At 44.7% G+C, this 16,853-nt stretch overlaps 1 protein-coding gene across 19 annotated transcripts in view; it reads right to left on the bottom strand.

Annotated features, from left to right (window-relative positions):
* The window catches only part of MYT1L (myelin transcription factor 1 like), a 738,481-nt gene that overhangs the window by 209,967 nt on the left and 511,661 nt on the right, over window positions 1-16,853 (bottom strand). The gene's annotated exons all lie outside the window — the stretch shown is intronic.

Below are 16,853 nucleotides of genomic sequence, written 5' to 3'. Positions count from 1 at the left end.
GAGAGAGAGAGAGAGAGAGACACGGAGGGAGGGAGAGAGGGAGGTAGGGAGGGAGAGAGGGAGAACAAAGGGGACTTGGGTGGCTGCGAAAACGAAGGTGAAGCTGAGCCCCCCAGTCACGCCAGGCCCAGCGCAGTGGGGTCGGACGGGCAGGGAGCTCCTCACACCCGGCCAGGGGCTCTCACTCCTGAAGGCGCTTTGTTACCCATCGGGCTCAGCTCAACATGCTTTTCTATGAGGAGTCTGCTCCCCGCAGTACTCCCTGTTTCCTCCCCCTCAGTCCTGACAGGAGTGGCCTGCGCACCTTAAACTAGGCTCAAAGGTCACAGCCAGCCCCTTGTCACCGTCCGTGTGCCCCGCTCCCGCCCCAACGCAGGTCACGCTGAGGATTAAATTGCACAGGGCTTGTCAGGTGCCTGATGGCAACGATAACATACCTTGTTTCAAAGAGGCATACTTGCCTCTGCTTTTCTCCTCTCCTCACTACACTGAACTTCCCATTAAGGGCTCCGTTTCTTATTTTTATTTTAAAAATCATTGTAAAGCCAATAAGCACCTGTTCTTTGCCTCGTGCTTTTACACCGAGAGCTCCGGCCCTGAAGGCAGCTGCCTCTGCTGGAAGGATTCAGAAGGGAGCTACTGGGGAGGCGCTGTCCTGACAAACTCCCAGATGTCCGCGGAACTTAAAAGAAGCTGGAAATCTGGAATTCGGGAATTTGAACCATTTTTCGTGTTCAGTAGAGCAATGTGTAAATTATAAAGCGTTCTACCAGGCCATTGACACGCACACACGTGCAGGATCCTCCTCTTCCTAGAACTGGAGGATGCGCAGCTCAAGGGAAATACTGGGTATTCCTAACAGCTAACCCTCAGCTCCGGACTGTCGTGATCCCTTCATTTATCTTGCGGGCGGATTCCAGCTCAAGTCAGTTCTCAGAGCCAACCTGAGTTTTAGACCCTCAGCCACCAGGTGGCGGTAATGGCCAATCAACCAGACCACCAAGGAATGTGGTGGCTCAATTATTTTCTCCCCCAGAAAGTCAAGATGTTGCCGCTGATCAAGTCCAACTTATTTAACTCAGTTTTTAAAAATCATTTTATAATTTGACTCTTTAAAAACAATTTAACACTAAAAAGCATTGTGCTTAACAGTCATTTTTATCAACTCTCTATAAATCATTTAGAGATAGAAACGAACCGAGGTCCAGTTTGGTTCCCGTTTTCATTTCGCCCCTTCTCATTTTTACAAGTATTGGTCATTCTCTATTGCCAACACGGTCCTTGTCCACCCAACATCTCAGTGTCCTGCTTTTCCAGATTCTTCCCTCATCATAGGCTGCATGGAGAAGGAAAGGGCCAGGCAGCATGACGCTGACCCAGCGTCCCAGAAGCCGCACGGTGTGTGTGCCCCTAATGAGGAAAAAGTGAGATCCCACGTTATGCTTTTTAAATTCTCCTCCTTTCCACGGGTTTCTGGCATCTTACTGAAACCAGTTATATCTGGATTTGCTTACAGTGCTTCCATTCTCTCACCGTCCCAAGCTCTTATGCAAGCAGCACTACAGTGACACCACTGAACAGCCCTGCAGTTCGGGGAGGAAGAGTGCGCACTGGACCTGAATCGAGTGCTGCCCGTTCCTACGTCATGTTGGAGAGTTTATCTGACCTTTCTGTGCCTCAGTTTACTTCTCTGTACTCGGAGAACAAAACCCCTACTTCCTTCAAAGGGGCTCTGAGGGTTGAGTGCATTAATACGCTCGAGTGCTTTCAAATTTATTTCCGACCCTGACTTCAACTTTTCAACAATCCCACACTGTTCTTAAGATAAAACATCCAAACTCCTCAGCAAGTTTAGAAGGAACTGAGTGACCCGGCCCCTCCCGCCTGCTGCTCCTCCCATCCCAGCCCTCACCTCCTGGCCTCCCTTATTCTCAAAGGCGCTTGGCTCCCTCTGCGATCTCCAGGTTCCTTCTTCTGGAGCCAACCTCCCTTCCGCCCCAAGGTTAACTCTGGCTCATCTTTCAGACCTCAACGAAGATCTTTTCAACAGCACTGGACCGGCAATGAATACTACACTCTCACAGTATCCCCACACTCAGCAGTGTTTCTACTTATATATTGTGTGATAATTTCACTTTAGTCTTTAAACAGTCAAATTATATCACATTTATAAATTATACTTTAATATGAAAATTTTACACCATCCATAATCTATCTCCCTGAGTAAGCTAGTATTTTTTAAATAAAGCAATCCATTTAAAAGATGAGGAATTTTAAGAAGTCCTTAGATGTACAGAATGAAAAATGAAAGCCTTCGCTATCTCCCAAGTTATCGCCTCAAAGCAAATCAATTAAGAATTTCTTATAATTATTTTTTTATTTTTTTTTTTTTAGCTGAGCCATCCTGCTACCTGTTGGCAGCTCAGTGGCTGCTCAGCTCGGGCTGGACTCGAACCGCTGTTGCTCAGAGCTCAAACTCTTGAGCGAGCTCTTAACCAACTGAGCCACTCGGCCAGCCCATAATTATTTTTATTTAAAAAAGCATATGCATATATATTTGATTTAACTATATATCTCCTACTGAATTGTAAGCCCCACAGAGCAGGTAATGTGTGCACCTGCTCACCTGGGTATCCTGGGTTCAGGTGCTGTGCCCAGCACATACCACACTCAATAAATATTTCTTGAAACCACGAACATTCAGATGTGCAAATATATATTCCTCAGGCATATGAAGACATATTATATGAACACCTAAGCTTAACAAAATGAATCATGAGGTAATTATTGTGTGAAATATTTCTGTCTTCCTAAGAAATCATTACGAGAACTGTAAAACGGCATTCTTTCCTCATGCACACTTGTGTCCGGCTCACTGTGGGAGAAAATAGGGCGGTACAAATACGAATGGAGAGCTAAAGTGCTCCAGACTATTCTTATTACAAATCAACCTCCATAGCCTCAAATATTAGGAAGCAAGTCCAAAGCTGAATCGGATTGAATTTCCATTGACTTTCCAAATACACGAAGAGATGTATCCATTCTAGCAACAAAGCCACAAATCATGAATCAATCGTAAGAATAAGTGGCTTCTGTGCATCCATAGAATATTTTCACATGGAGTATTCTGTTTTAGTTCTTGTCAAGACCTGAGGACACGTGGGAAGCATATTTCCACTGTCAACAACAGCCACGGCTTAGAGACCACTCATTTAGTAGGATGAGTGGGGACCCACACTCTACTCTTATTCCTAGTCCTTCCGCATTTTGCCAGCCTGGATATACCCCATTCACCTGAGATGAAAGTCATTTCTTTGTCTTTCTGGTCAACCAGCAGCTCTAAGGCCACAGTACTCACTGCAGTGGGTTATTCTGAGATCTACAGAGAGTGATCTGGTGCCCCAGAAACACCAGTGCTCATTATCATACAAAATGCATCATAACGTTTATACACAATTTGTTCTGAATTAAAGGAATTCTGTAGTTACCATTGGGGAGGATGCTTCTAGCCAGAGTAAGGAGCGGGCCTGACTGGCCTGTGTTTATCAGGCCACCCTCATCCCCTGGCATGGAACTGGTCAGGAACTGGGGAGCCGAAGGAAGTCAGCACAGGTGTTATTCCAATCAGAGGGATTGGTTTAGAAATGGATGTGTAACCTAATCTGAGCCAATGAGAAACAAACATAAGTTGGAGGCTGGCTTTCTCACTCTGTTGAGCTTTTCTCAGCAATGGCCTTGTCTTCTAAGGGACACGGCCACCTGACAGGCAAGGGCTGGGCCTGCTGCTGCGAGAATGTCCTATGTGATGTCATAAATTATGTATTTTACCAATTCACGTGTTTGTGTACTGAGTTTTCTTAGCACATGGACCACCTATATAAGCATTTCTTTATGACTACTGAAATTTTCTTTCTGTTTCAGAGAATTTATAACCAACGTATACATGCCATATCTGTACTATACATATTTTAGAACAGTGCTATTTCCTCATAAAGAAAACCTCTATCCTACATAACTCTCTGGGTTTACACACCTCTAAAGGGCTAACTTGCCATGTAACATCAACCAAATGAGTAAGTTCTGCTTGAAATTCTTCATATATTTTAGAGTAAGACTTTGGCACACACACATGCACATGCGATATCCTCCACAGCTAGCCCGCCCAGGAACCCCCTTCCTGAAGGGAGCCCTTTCCAAAAGCTCTCATGCTTAGTTAGTATCACACCCATGTCGTGAGCAGCATAAAGTGACCTAATGTTAAGTTGACAACTTCAGAGAGCTTTACATATGTACATACCCTTATTATTACCAGCTCAGTCTAGACAACTTTCAACCAAAAAGACACTGTCAGCATTCCAGGATGTTCCTTCATACTCCCTAGGAAGTAACCACTATCCTGACCTCCACTGACATGCATTATTTCTGCCAATCTTGAACTTTATGTAATGGAAGCATACAGCATGCACATTTTTGTGTCTGATTTCTTTCTTTCAACATAATATCTGTGAGATCAAGCTATGTTGTTAAAAAATCAGAAGTTTGTTCTTTTGTGTTCTTGTGAAGTATTCATTGAATGAATTTCAGTGGGATGAATTCCACTGAGCAAAGAATAAGGTGGAAAGGCAAAAAGACGTGCTCATATCTATATCTTCAGACCAGCAGGTTAAAACCATACTTGCATTTTCCTACATCTGCAAGACAGCCCACACTTGCTTAGTAATGTGATGGGGAGGTTTCGGACTTCTGGGTCAGAAACCAGGTTGAATTCAGTTTTCCTTTCACTAGTTGCATGGTATTAGTTCAGTCACTAATTCCATGTGAGTCTCTGCAGAATAATCATATTAATAATGCTGCCTAACAGATTTGCTGGATAGTTGGATTAAATTATATGAAAAATTATTTTTATTGAAAAGTATCACAGAAGTTCTAGTTATTAGAAAAAATATATCGTGTCTGGATGTTAAGACAACAGTGATGGAAACCAGAAAAATCGCCACATCTTGGATTTGCCCCCATTTCACTAGTTCTAACATTTTAGTGAAATCTTTGCTTCTAAACCTTTCACTTCACAATGGGAATGGTATTACCCAGGATGCCTAACTTTATGGGTATCAGCAACAAGAATCGAGATAGGCCCAGTCCACAGAAGCACTTGTTGAAGGTACAGTGGTAACAGTGGGGATTATTCTGTGTAAAAACATGGTCTAGTATATCTCAACCATGTAGCTCCATTTCTATTTATTTAAATGAAACTATCAACAGCAGTTATTATAACAATAAATTAAAAATATTAATAGATGATGGAAAAGCAATAGATAAAACTCTATGGCAATTTTCAATAAAGAGTATACGTAATGGCTACCAAAATTCAACAGCATCGGTCAGATTAAATGATAAATATTAATAGCACTACATTAAGTTCAGGACAAAGACTGTGCATCACCACTTTCAGTCAATCAGTAGGAAGCTCCCGTGAGCTAACTGCCCAACACTATGTGCATAGATATCAAAAGAGAGCAGGCTTCATTCGCAGTGAAATGGTTTCATTCCAAGGAAACAGGAGAAACTCTTCCAATTAACATAAAAGTTAGTAAAGAACTCAATGAGGGGGTCAGATTCAAGAAAATATACCCAAATGAACAGCTCCTCTTTTTATTAGCAGCCACTACACTGACACAGAGGTTGGCTGAAGAAAGACATAGATGAGCAGACACAGAGCAAGACTTGAATGGCTGGGGAGACACAGCATATCCAGAGAAGAGGCGGTTAGGAAGACATCTAAATTCGTATGGGGCATTTAATGTGTCTCTAGTAGGTCTCCACACAGGTTAATCTGGGTAGGCGGGTGTTCGATGAGTTTATTTTAAAGTTCACTTAAAAAAATAAGTATATGATAATTGTCAATTAGATAAAAATCATGCCCTACTGATATTGAAAACTCACTATAAAGCTAATGTTATTAACTTAGTATTGAATTGGCAAAGAAATAGAAAAAAAAACAGATCAGCTGAAGGGAATAAACTCCAAATATATACGGTAAACATGTGATAAAAATGACATCGCCTTTTAGTGCGTAAAGATGGCTTCACTCATCAGAATGCCTGCCAACTCAGAGGTGCACACGGGCAGAAATAAGGACAGACCAATGCACAACGTGCCCAAATGTAAAGTTCACACTGAATCAAGATATACATTTCTTAGAGAGCTGTAAACACACTGGTAAAACTTTCTGTGACTACTATTTTAAAATGGGGAAGAATTTCTTAAATAACATAGGAAATAAATAAGCCATGAAATTAACAGATTTGGCTACATAAAAATTTCTATATAGTAAAAGGCAGCATAACTACAATGAGCAATGAAATAGTCTGAGATAAAATATTTGACATAGATGACAGGAAAAAAAATTTATATCTCCCCAAATAGAAAGTCACTCAGAAATTTGACAAGAAAAAGACAACCTAGTAGAAAAAGGGTCATGAATAGAGATAGCAAGTCACATATGTAGAGGCACAAATAGTCAAAAAAATATAAAAGATGCTCAGACTTATTAGCAGTTAGAATAATGCATATTAAACTAATAGAACATTTTCACCAATGAAATTGGCAAAAATTCAAAAGACTGATAACATCCACATCTGCTGTGAGAGAAGAGATGGCTGGAACACTGTTTGGAAAAAGCTGACGCCTTGATTAAGTTCTGAATGATGTTCCCATGGACCCAGCAGCCCAGGACATCGAGTCCCTCCTGCAGAAACTGAGCACAGGTGTCCAGTACCCATCCACAAAGATGTCTGGGCAGGCTTTCTGGAGCAGCAAAACACTGAGTCCACCCACACGCCCACTGCAGAGGCGCGCTAGAATACATTAAGGCTAAAACACACCATGAACTATTCTGCCACTATTTAAAGAAAATGAGACCAACCACGATATCTGAGCAGATCGATTGATGTCCATGATATATGATTAAGAAAGAAAAGGAAGTTGCAAAGAACATTACTGTATAACCCCATTGTTTACATGAAAAAAAACTGTTATCGACATAGATGCATTTGTGGGTAGACACAAGTAAGCTTGAACTTTTGGACAGAATGAGTAGAATAATATTAGCTTTGTCTTTATATGCCTTTGTTTGCTTGGTTTATTATGATCCTGTTTTTCAAAATTCAAAAAGAAATTCAGGTAAGAAAAAATGTTAAAAAGCAGTTTTCATAAACATGTTTATGAATCCAATCAGCAATTTAATATTAAAAATGCTAACAGAAGTGGTATGAATTGAAAGGAAAAGTGCATTACCTCTAAACGTTTTTAAAGGTGAGTATGAGAGGTGCCATCACGCCTGCAGAGAAGGAAGGCCTTCCACAAGGACAAACTACCACCGGGCAAAGCCATTCTGGGATCTCATCACTTCAACTGTGAGAAGTGTGGGTGACTCAAAAGAAGCAACACCACCGAGACCGGCAGGTCGCTCAGCAGTCACAGCGCCCCCCGGTGGCTCGGGACTCTGAAGAGGGCACTCAGCAGCGCCAGGTTGCGTGCTACTCTGCTGACTTGCTCAGCACAGAAGCACAGAGGCCAGCAGCCTATGACAAACCAGTTAGTGCACAATTGGGCTCCTAGCTGCTTGCTTACACAAAGCAAAGACGAGTATATTAATAATTTTCAGCGCAGACATTACCTTATTTTTTAAAATTGCTTTTTTATGAACGATGACATTTTATTGGTGAGGGATCTATGCAGAGAGTTTATTTGCTTGCTGAGTAGATTTATAAATGTGATGCCCGCTAACAGCCTTTGGGCGAATGGACAGAGGTGACCAAGCGAATCGGTAACGAAATGAGGGGCTAGGAGCTTGGCTCATACACGACGTTAGCCTATAATGTGGGGTGAAGGGGGCAACAGACAGAATGTGGTCATGGCAAGCTGGCCCATCTCTAGTGGGGCATCAGGCAGGGCTTTCAAAAGTTGTGTTTCTCAGGATTAACCGTGAGACCACAGACCGTATAAGAAGCTAGTGTCCAGGGCGACCCAGGCTTCTGGTTTCCTGTATGAGACCTGCCATTACTGGGATTCTGGAATGTGACTCTGAAGGTGCTTTGTCACTTTTTGGCAGAGCCCAACGATCTCTTAGGAGCCAATCTACATAATATCGAGAGACTCAGTCTGCAGAACTATATGAATAAAAAAATTAAGTCCTTTCAAGGCTTCTACTGTCGTCAGAGAGTCTCGGAGGCCTGCTGGCCAGTTAGTGGGCTTCTCGGTAACTCAGTTTAAAAACATCTGCCTCCCCTCAGACACATGTCCCTTCTTCCCACTTGCTGACAATTGCTAACGAGGAACGCCGGGACAAGGGGGAGAAGCACACTTCTCTCCTCACATTCCTCCCGTAACGACTGTCTTCTGGGGACAGAATGAACATGATAGGAGATGCGCTTTGTGCATGTTCACGACGACAGCTGGTATGTTAGCGTCACCCAAATTGTGCTCATCTCCAAAGATACTTCTGTGAGTTCCGGAAGATCACAGCTCCCGGTGCAGTGATGTCCTCTGTGGGTTCCGGTGAGCCTCCCACATACAGCGAGTGCTAATCAGGCCCAGTCCCACCCAACAGTCACAAATTACGGAAGCATGTGGAGTGAGGCAGATAACAAAGTAGAGAATTTAGCAAAAAAGGGGAAACATTTCATTGAAACAATCAACGTCGCTCCACTCATAATTTTCAAATGTGCTTTTCTTTTATGTTGTTAATTTTCAGTCATTCCTCTTGGTTAAACCCCAAGGAAATTAATTTTCTCGAACCAACCCAACATCACTCAAATGCACACAGCACCATTTCCTGGTGAGCCGATGGAAAAGCAACATGCTGTCACTCACATGTCAATATGTAGGATGCTTCATTCCAAAAGGGCACAGACAGCTGATTAATTTTTCAGTTAATCTGCAAAACACAACATGCCTCGAGTTCTCAGCTGAGCCAGCAGGAGAACGAGGTGACGTCTGACAATCTGAGAGGCCTGAGTGCACAGGCACAGCTCCTGGGGGAGGCCCAGCGCCCCGTTTCTCAGCGCTCCCCGACTTCCATGCCACGCACGTGCTGTGGACACAGCCGAGTTCCCCAGCGGTACAAACGCAGACACATAATTTAAGAGCTAGAAAGAAGAACTTCTTTACATTTTACGCCACGATACTCATGTCTCTGCAGAACAACTATTCCAATTTTCTCTGGGAACTGCTAGCTGCCTCCCTTGCCACTCTGCACGCTGCCAGACCTCAGTGCAGAACCTATGCCTCCTGCTACTTGTGCGATGATAAAACACACAGTGAACATTTTCATAGCTGAACTCAGCACCTTTTCTAAGAGTCTGCTTGCCCTCTGCGTGCCCTGGTCAGACGCGTCACCAGCCTCCAGGGGCTCAGGCTGTCACACCTAGGAATCACGCTTTCCTTGCTTCCACGTCACAAGGGAATGTTCACTGTCCCTTAAGCCTCTCTGTTGGTATTTCAGCCCCGTCTTTGCTGCCTCTGCCTCAGTCCAGACCACCTACTTCGTTGTTCAAAGGGCTGCAAGGGCCTCAGAGACCTCACCGTCTCCCGTCTGCTCCCTCAGACCCACTTACCTAGATGGAAGCTGGGACGCTTTTATCAGAAAACAAATGTGACTGGGCCTGCCCCTTGCTTACAATCGCATCTTCCCTCATGTTTGGCCTAAAGTTGAAACTCCCTAGCGTGGATTTCAAAGGAGGCCTCTCCACCCGGCTTGCCCTTGCCCCCGGCGCAGCACTGTCTGCCCAGCAGGACCCTCTCCTGCTTCTGCTGACATCTTTGCATCTTTGCACAGTCCCTTCCTGTCTGCCTCCGTTCCTGCGTTACCCCGAGGGGTCTCTGATCCACTATACTGAGTGAGGGTCCCTCTACTCGCGCTCTCACAGTGCCCGGCCTCGCCCTGGCATGCATTTGTGAGTTTATTCTATTTATTTATTAATTGTCTGTACAATCTACTAATTTGTTAACTTGGCAGGGGCAAGAAACTTGCCTGTCTTTTTACCATTCTATCACAGAATATGATAAGCCCTGCAATATGTTTGTGGATTGAATATAAGAATGGCTAGATGGTGGATGGGTGGGTGGATGGATGGGTGAATGGATGGATGGATAGGTGGGTGGATGGATGTTAGGTCTTTTGCTGTAAGGAGAAGGCTTTAATTTACGCGTATATTATAGTGGTGATAACATGCAATCATTGATAAACTGCCCAAGGACCAGAGAGAAGGATGTGATCGGGTGGCCAGAAAAGGTGGAGCGAGGCCTCCTTCGCGCCCCTCTGCCAGCTGTGGGCTTCTCTCCAGGCCGCGTGCTCTCACATCTTAGGGCTTTCTAATCTGAGCTTCTGATGGAGACAACAAGACTGCTGAGCACAGGACAGCAACCTGCTCCTCTCAGAAGGCAAATTCATGCTTCGCGTCTCTTAGCAGGCGGTTCAGACACTCCTGTAGCCTGAAAGAGTTAATGTGTTGCCAAAGAGTGAAGAATTTCAATTCTTCCGCTTCTCACCAACAAGATCAGGTCTGATATCCAGGAAACTGTTAAATTCTTCAAGCCCAGCCTGAGAATCTTCCTGACAGGCAAATGCATTTCTCAGCTCTGAGTAACAGCTGCGAGAGATGTAGATATGGGACATGATCTCCCCGCTTCCCTCCCTCCAGAGGATCCTGCACGTCAATCACGGGAGAGTCCCCCACTGTCAGCATAACCCATTTCTTTGTTGGTTTAAAATCAATACGTGCTCTAGTTCTGTATTCCTTTCTGGCTGTGAAACCTCCACTTTTCGTAAGTCTAGGTAATTTTTACTGCTTAGGCTTTCTTCAGTATCCACAGAAATCACCCATATATCACACACCACTTCTAAAGCTACTTGGGCATGAGGCCCGCCAAGTCCTGAAGCGTCTGCAGCTTTTCTGCTGGGCAGCAGTGGATGCGCCCCTTCTACTGCACAGGTTCTTTCCATATGCAGTCTGCCTGCTAGGGACACACATGCTGTGAACACACATGCAAGACACGCACCTTCCCTCTTAGGAGCTCAGGCTCTAGTGGGAGGTGTGCCAATCCAGACATGGTCTGCCCCAGGAGGGTGTGGGGACTTTGCTGCAGATGTACAGATGTCCACTGCTCTCCCACACTCCACCTGACTGTCAGCGCGCCACTGCCTGGAGGGGAGACGTGAACTCTAGGGTCTTAACTTTAGTCCTGAAATTTCATTTTCATTATTCAAACAGTGGCCTACAGGAAGAATACAGGTGAGAAATATGCACATGCAAAATAACAGGCATATATATATAGGACCTCAAGAATACCTGGGAAGGCTCCAAGTTTACACAAGAGAAATGTTTGTTTTTCATGTTATGGCTAAACATGGAGCAGAACAGAACAATTACAAAATACCATCCATCTTTTACCAGTATGGCAAATGGCATTATCATGTTGAGAAAAAAATATGTTTTCTTGATTAAATTCACTCATTCTCAAGAAAGAAAAGTGTTCTTGAATTACCTCAGGTTTGTTGGTTTATTTTTGTTTGTTATGTTTTTATGTGTAACAGTTCAGAGCAGGGAGCCAGGATCAGTCAAAACTTCTGCAACGCGTAATAAAATTGTAAAGTACAACATGAAGTATCATATAAACTACACTAAGAAGGGATTGTCACAGCAGAAAGAAAGCACCTTTCTTGCTTCTTCCTAGTATGAATCACCTGCCATCACACGAGTACACCTGCAGGTTGAAATTTCTAATTTCAAAGAAGCCTGTGAGGCCTTCAAACGAGAAGGCGCTGCCGTGCACTCATGGGCACCGCAGGAATCGGAAGTCATCTCTCCTGATGGAACCCCTGACATCATCAGAAAAGACAGCTCCTTAAAACCTTGTAAAAAATCCTCCAGAGCTAATGATATCCTTTGGCATACCTCGAACCCTCATTCTTCGAGGATTTTTACATCTTGTTTGATTTTTACAAATAGCCATAAGTCGCACGGGCCATGACAGCTGAGTAAGTTGAGAGCTAGAGCCACGTTAACTCGATTTTCAGTCAAGTGCTGGAAAGTGCTCTGTGAACCACAGTGGAATCTTAGTTCCGAAGGCTATTTGCTCAGAAAAATCTTGAAACACTGCAGAATTTCTAGGTAGGGAGACTTGAGTGACTTTTGGGGGTTTATAGTAACAAATGCACACCTGTCTTTATCTGTTACTTTGAAATTCTGACGTTTTTCTTTTCTACTGTAAAGCTTAATGTTTTCTTTCCAGTCAGCATAAGAAAATGACATCTTTCCTTTAAAATAAAAAGGTTATTTTTGTTTATTCTTCTTAAATGTTCAGAATTTCTATTATGCTTTCTTTGCACAACACAAAATATGATGATTTCCGTATTTCTGTCCTGCCAATTTTGAATTTCAGGATATTGTGACTCTCATCCTAGATTTAACACCTGACCTTGTGCTGTTACTTGTAAACCCCTGCTCTAAAGAACCAAGTCACTGCCTTCAAATGCTCACGGGTACAGTGGCTGGTGGAAGGCCGCCCTGCCCTGATGTGCTATCGCTTCTCCCACCACCTTTTGTATCACTCTTCTTGTATTGGGTTGTTGGAAAAGTCATGATGCATTTTTGCAACGAAAAATGGAAAAAAATTTGTCACGACTTTTCCGACAACCCAAGTCATTCTAATGTGCCATGTGTGCTGTGCCTGTCACTCACTCTGCAGACACTTCATGGGACCCTTGCGCTTGAACCGCACTACTTCCTGCACCTGCACAGGAAACACCACCTCAGCCTGTGTGAGACCAACGTGACATGCGGACTCCGCAGGCCAGTCAGGAGCCCAGGCCGTGCTGGGCAGGGAGCCCGATGCCCACAGATGACTGGGTGCTGCGGCCCCATCCCATGTGTGTGCAGGGTGGTCTTACGGAGAGCGGAAGCACACACAGGCACACTGAGAATCCTGTCAACTTTTACGAAGGCTGTGATCCGAGGAAAGAAAAGCCGGCAGCTGTGGGAGCCGCGAGAAGCCTGTGTGGACAGATGCCCAGACAGAAGTGTGGCAGGCGGCGTGCACTCAGACATGGCTCCTGTCCGTGGCCCATTTGTTTCACGTGGGTCTGGTTCCTGCAGTCTTATGACTAAGGATTCCCGGATGTGAGCTTCTCCTTATGGGTCACAGGTCCACTCACAGGGTGTGGAGTCGCATTCCCTCACACGCCAGGTGTTGAGATTGTTCTCCTTCAACACCTGTGTTGGGTTGCTAAGAATGGTGTGGGGGTCAGAGGTCAGTCATTTTGGAGTGTGCACGAGGGGCAGCATGCATGTGGGGATGTCACAACGGAAGAGGTGACAGAACACACTCGGTCCACTCTGAAGCTTTGTTGGCTGGCCCTGCAGCATGGGAGGTGCTGGTGGGGGTGAGGACGTAGCAGGCGTCCCAGTGAGATGGGGACCAGTGGGTTTGTTCCACTCCCTCAGGTTCCTCTCAACGCCGCCCTCTGACCACCACTGTGAAGACCCTCTCCAGGGAGGACACGTTGTGAATGGAATGTATCAGCCGGCTGTCATCTTACGGGCCATCGGTCGGGCTGTACGGGTTCAGTGCCTTGCTCAAGATCACACTGTGTGCTGCGTGGCAGTAAATACACCTATCAAGTTACCATTGATCGTTGCTCCTTATAAAGTCAAATCTGTGGTCAGTAATTAGGTGGAGAAGTTGACTGACCAGCAAGATTGGAGAACGTAAGTCTCATGATGAATCTCTAATACTTTGGTGTATCAACGTTGGGAGTCAAGTAGAAGAGGAAACTTGAGGACTGGTTTGGGGGTCTGCAGGCAGTTCAGTACTAGCTCAATGGAAACCATCGTGAACTTCCAACACCCATCTTTTTTATGAACTTGCAGATGACAGCCTCCTTGGAAGGTGGAAATGGCCTATGTTCATATACTTAAATTTAATGAAATAATTTCTCAAGGACCAAAGGAGCGAGAAAATTTACAATATGCTTTAAAATTTTTAATTTTTAATGGACTTGTACCAGTTAGCCAGTATCTTGTGGCTGCAGCTAACTAGGTGAAAAATAAATATTCACAACGTCAGTGACATGCCACCCTTTCCCGCCTATAAACTCTGAAGATTATAATGGATCACATCTTTAATTATGTAATTATTCCTATAAATCTGCTCTAGAAAAACATGAGAAAATTTATTTGATGATTATGATGATTACATTTGTAAAATAGCTCCAATCATGAGAACTACAATAGTAATCTTAATATTGGCTTTAAGAAAGTACATATATACGTGCATATATATACACACACACATACACACATGTGCTTACCTCGGAAGGTGTGGGCTCATCGGACTCATAGACACTCTACAAATGGCCTTTGGAGAGGTCGCTATGTAAAAACAAAACTAGGTTTTACCAATGGCCACTGGGCCTTGGGAGTGGCAGTGAAGATGTGAAACGGACTCAGTCACATACTTTCCCTAAGTATTTCTGAACAGCCCTTTCCAATACTCCAGCCCTTTTGTACATGAAACGGAGACATAAATGGCACTACAGATAAAGATGTGTTATAAATACAGTCCTGTCTTCATGGTTTCCTTCTGTTGTTTCTGAACTTACTGCACTGCAATATCCTGGTGGGATAAAAAGGGTCTTCGTGGGGCCAGATTTAAATAGAAATAGTTCAGGAGGCTATAGCAGTTTTAAAATGAAGAGGGTAGAAGATGATACGGAAAATAAAGGGAGGGACCTTTGTCTCCCAGTTAATTATTGCCAGAAAAGCAGATCTGAAATGTTGGTTTTAGACAGACATAAAACTACTTAGGTCAATATATAGATATTATTTATTATGTGTATACTGACATGTCTTTATATATTAGATAATATATATTTATCAATATATTTATATAATCTATAATCTATATTATGTATTTTTCAGCAATATATTTCTATACTAAAAATATATAGAATTTAATATAAGATTTTGAAACATATCCATAATTACATGAATAAATTTGGCTTAAAACTGAACATAATTTAGGAGCGTTTAAATAAGGCTAAGAATGTCCGTCGAAGGATTTTACAAAATGGTCACTGCAAAAAATGAAGCATTGTCTAGACATTTACACTTTCTGTTGGGAAGACAAGGAAACTAAATGTGTGTCCAGTCCCACTGCTGATGACGACAACCTGCTGTATTTAGGAGCTCAGGTGTCAGGACCTAGCGATGCTTGAGGCTGGTTCTAATGACTATTGTCCAGGTTACATAGAAACCTAGAAAGCTGCATGACTAGGTAAGAATAGAAAGTATTATATGTTTTTTCAAATAATTTTTATAAAATATTATGCAATTCGGCTTAGAGATTAGTGCATCTTTTCCCTTAAACATAAAGGAAGCAGATGTGATTTGATGGGTTTCTTGGCATCAGAATGAAATAGGCATGCTCTCACACACTGTGATGGAGTGATGTCCCGGGTGGCAAGGATGGACGGTGGCCACCGCCCGTGCCACCTGGTCTGTGATGCTCGCCACGGGGCACGCACGTCTGACCGCTGGCACTAAATGGGCAGAAAGACACATCTGTAAGCACCGTGGGCTGTCCCATGTCCCAGCAGGCTCAGCCTGTCCTGAGATGTGGCTGGGGCTCAGGAACAATGCAGACGCGGCCAGCATTAGCGAGCAGGTCTGAAGAGTCAACACTGCCTATTGTTTCCGTGCCTTCTCTTCATTTTCCTCCTTTGTTTTCCTAGATTCATCAACGAGCTGACACCCACTTACACACGGACCACGTCAGACATGCGATCGCTTTAAATGGTTGCCTTAGGTGCTTTAGCAACAAAACTCTGGGCAGTGCCCAGCATGACCTTGAACGTCCTCCACAGCCACCAGCACTAAAATTTAAAGCTCGCAGGTGATTTATACATAGAGCAGAAGGGCCTTGAGTATTTGCTGCTCCCCATCTGAAACCACCTCAGCCTATGGATGGCTTCAAGACGCATTTCTCAGCAAAGAGACTCCATGACAACTGGGGACTGCTGTTATTAGCATTCAAACACCATCGGAGCTGCAGCTGAGCTCCAGCTGCTAGCAGGCTTGAAAAGCCCAATGCCTTGCAGACCTCTCAGGTAGAAGCATTCTGGAGAGGAGCCCTCCACGGACACATCACGCTCCCAGTGTAAGCGCCCCCTCCGATGACAGCGAGTGACACAATCAGACGGCCACATTGGCCTGGACGCACCGGTGTCGTGCTGAACAAAACCTGGAAGGACCCAGGCTGTCCCGGATGGCGCATGGTGGCACCTGCACTCCGGGTGCTGGGCTCCAGGTCCCTGGAGGGGTTCAGGAAGATGGCCACGGGGTGCCTTCTGCATCAGGAGCCCTTTCAGCTGTGTCCCAGGCTGGGTCTGTCCCTGTGGAATCTGATGGGTGAATGAGTCACAAGAGCCTCCAGCTGACTGTCTGCTCAGGCACAATTCCTCTGCAGCAGAAGCCACCAGGTCTGCCATGGAAATTTCAGCTTGTGGTCTCCGAGTGGCCCCAAAGGAGCCTGGGCTCTTCCACCCCACACCACCAGGGGGCGTGCAGTTCCGAGGTGACAGCACGCCGACAGGCTGTCAGCCTTTCCTGAGAGCTGAACCGGCAGCCTGGGACAGGCAGGCTGGGCAGGACACCTGCCTCCCAGATGACTCCCGTCCACCTGGGAGGCCCCACACCAGACAGCAGCAGTTCACTGTCACTCAGGGACACAGGACCCCTGGTGCCCTGTCTCCCGGCTCCTAGAAGGGTTTCCAGTGTTGAATTTTAATGCAC

This window comes from Hipposideros armiger, unplaced genomic scaffold (genome assembly GCF_001890085.2).
Source record: "Hipposideros armiger isolate ML-2016 unplaced genomic scaffold, ASM189008v1 scaffold_100, whole genome shotgun sequence".
Lineage (NCBI taxonomy): Eukaryota > Metazoa > Chordata > Mammalia > Chiroptera > Hipposideridae > Hipposideros > Hipposideros armiger.
The sequence above is the reverse complement of the archived record's forward strand: the minus strand, read 5'-3'. Positions and strand labels throughout refer to the sequence as shown.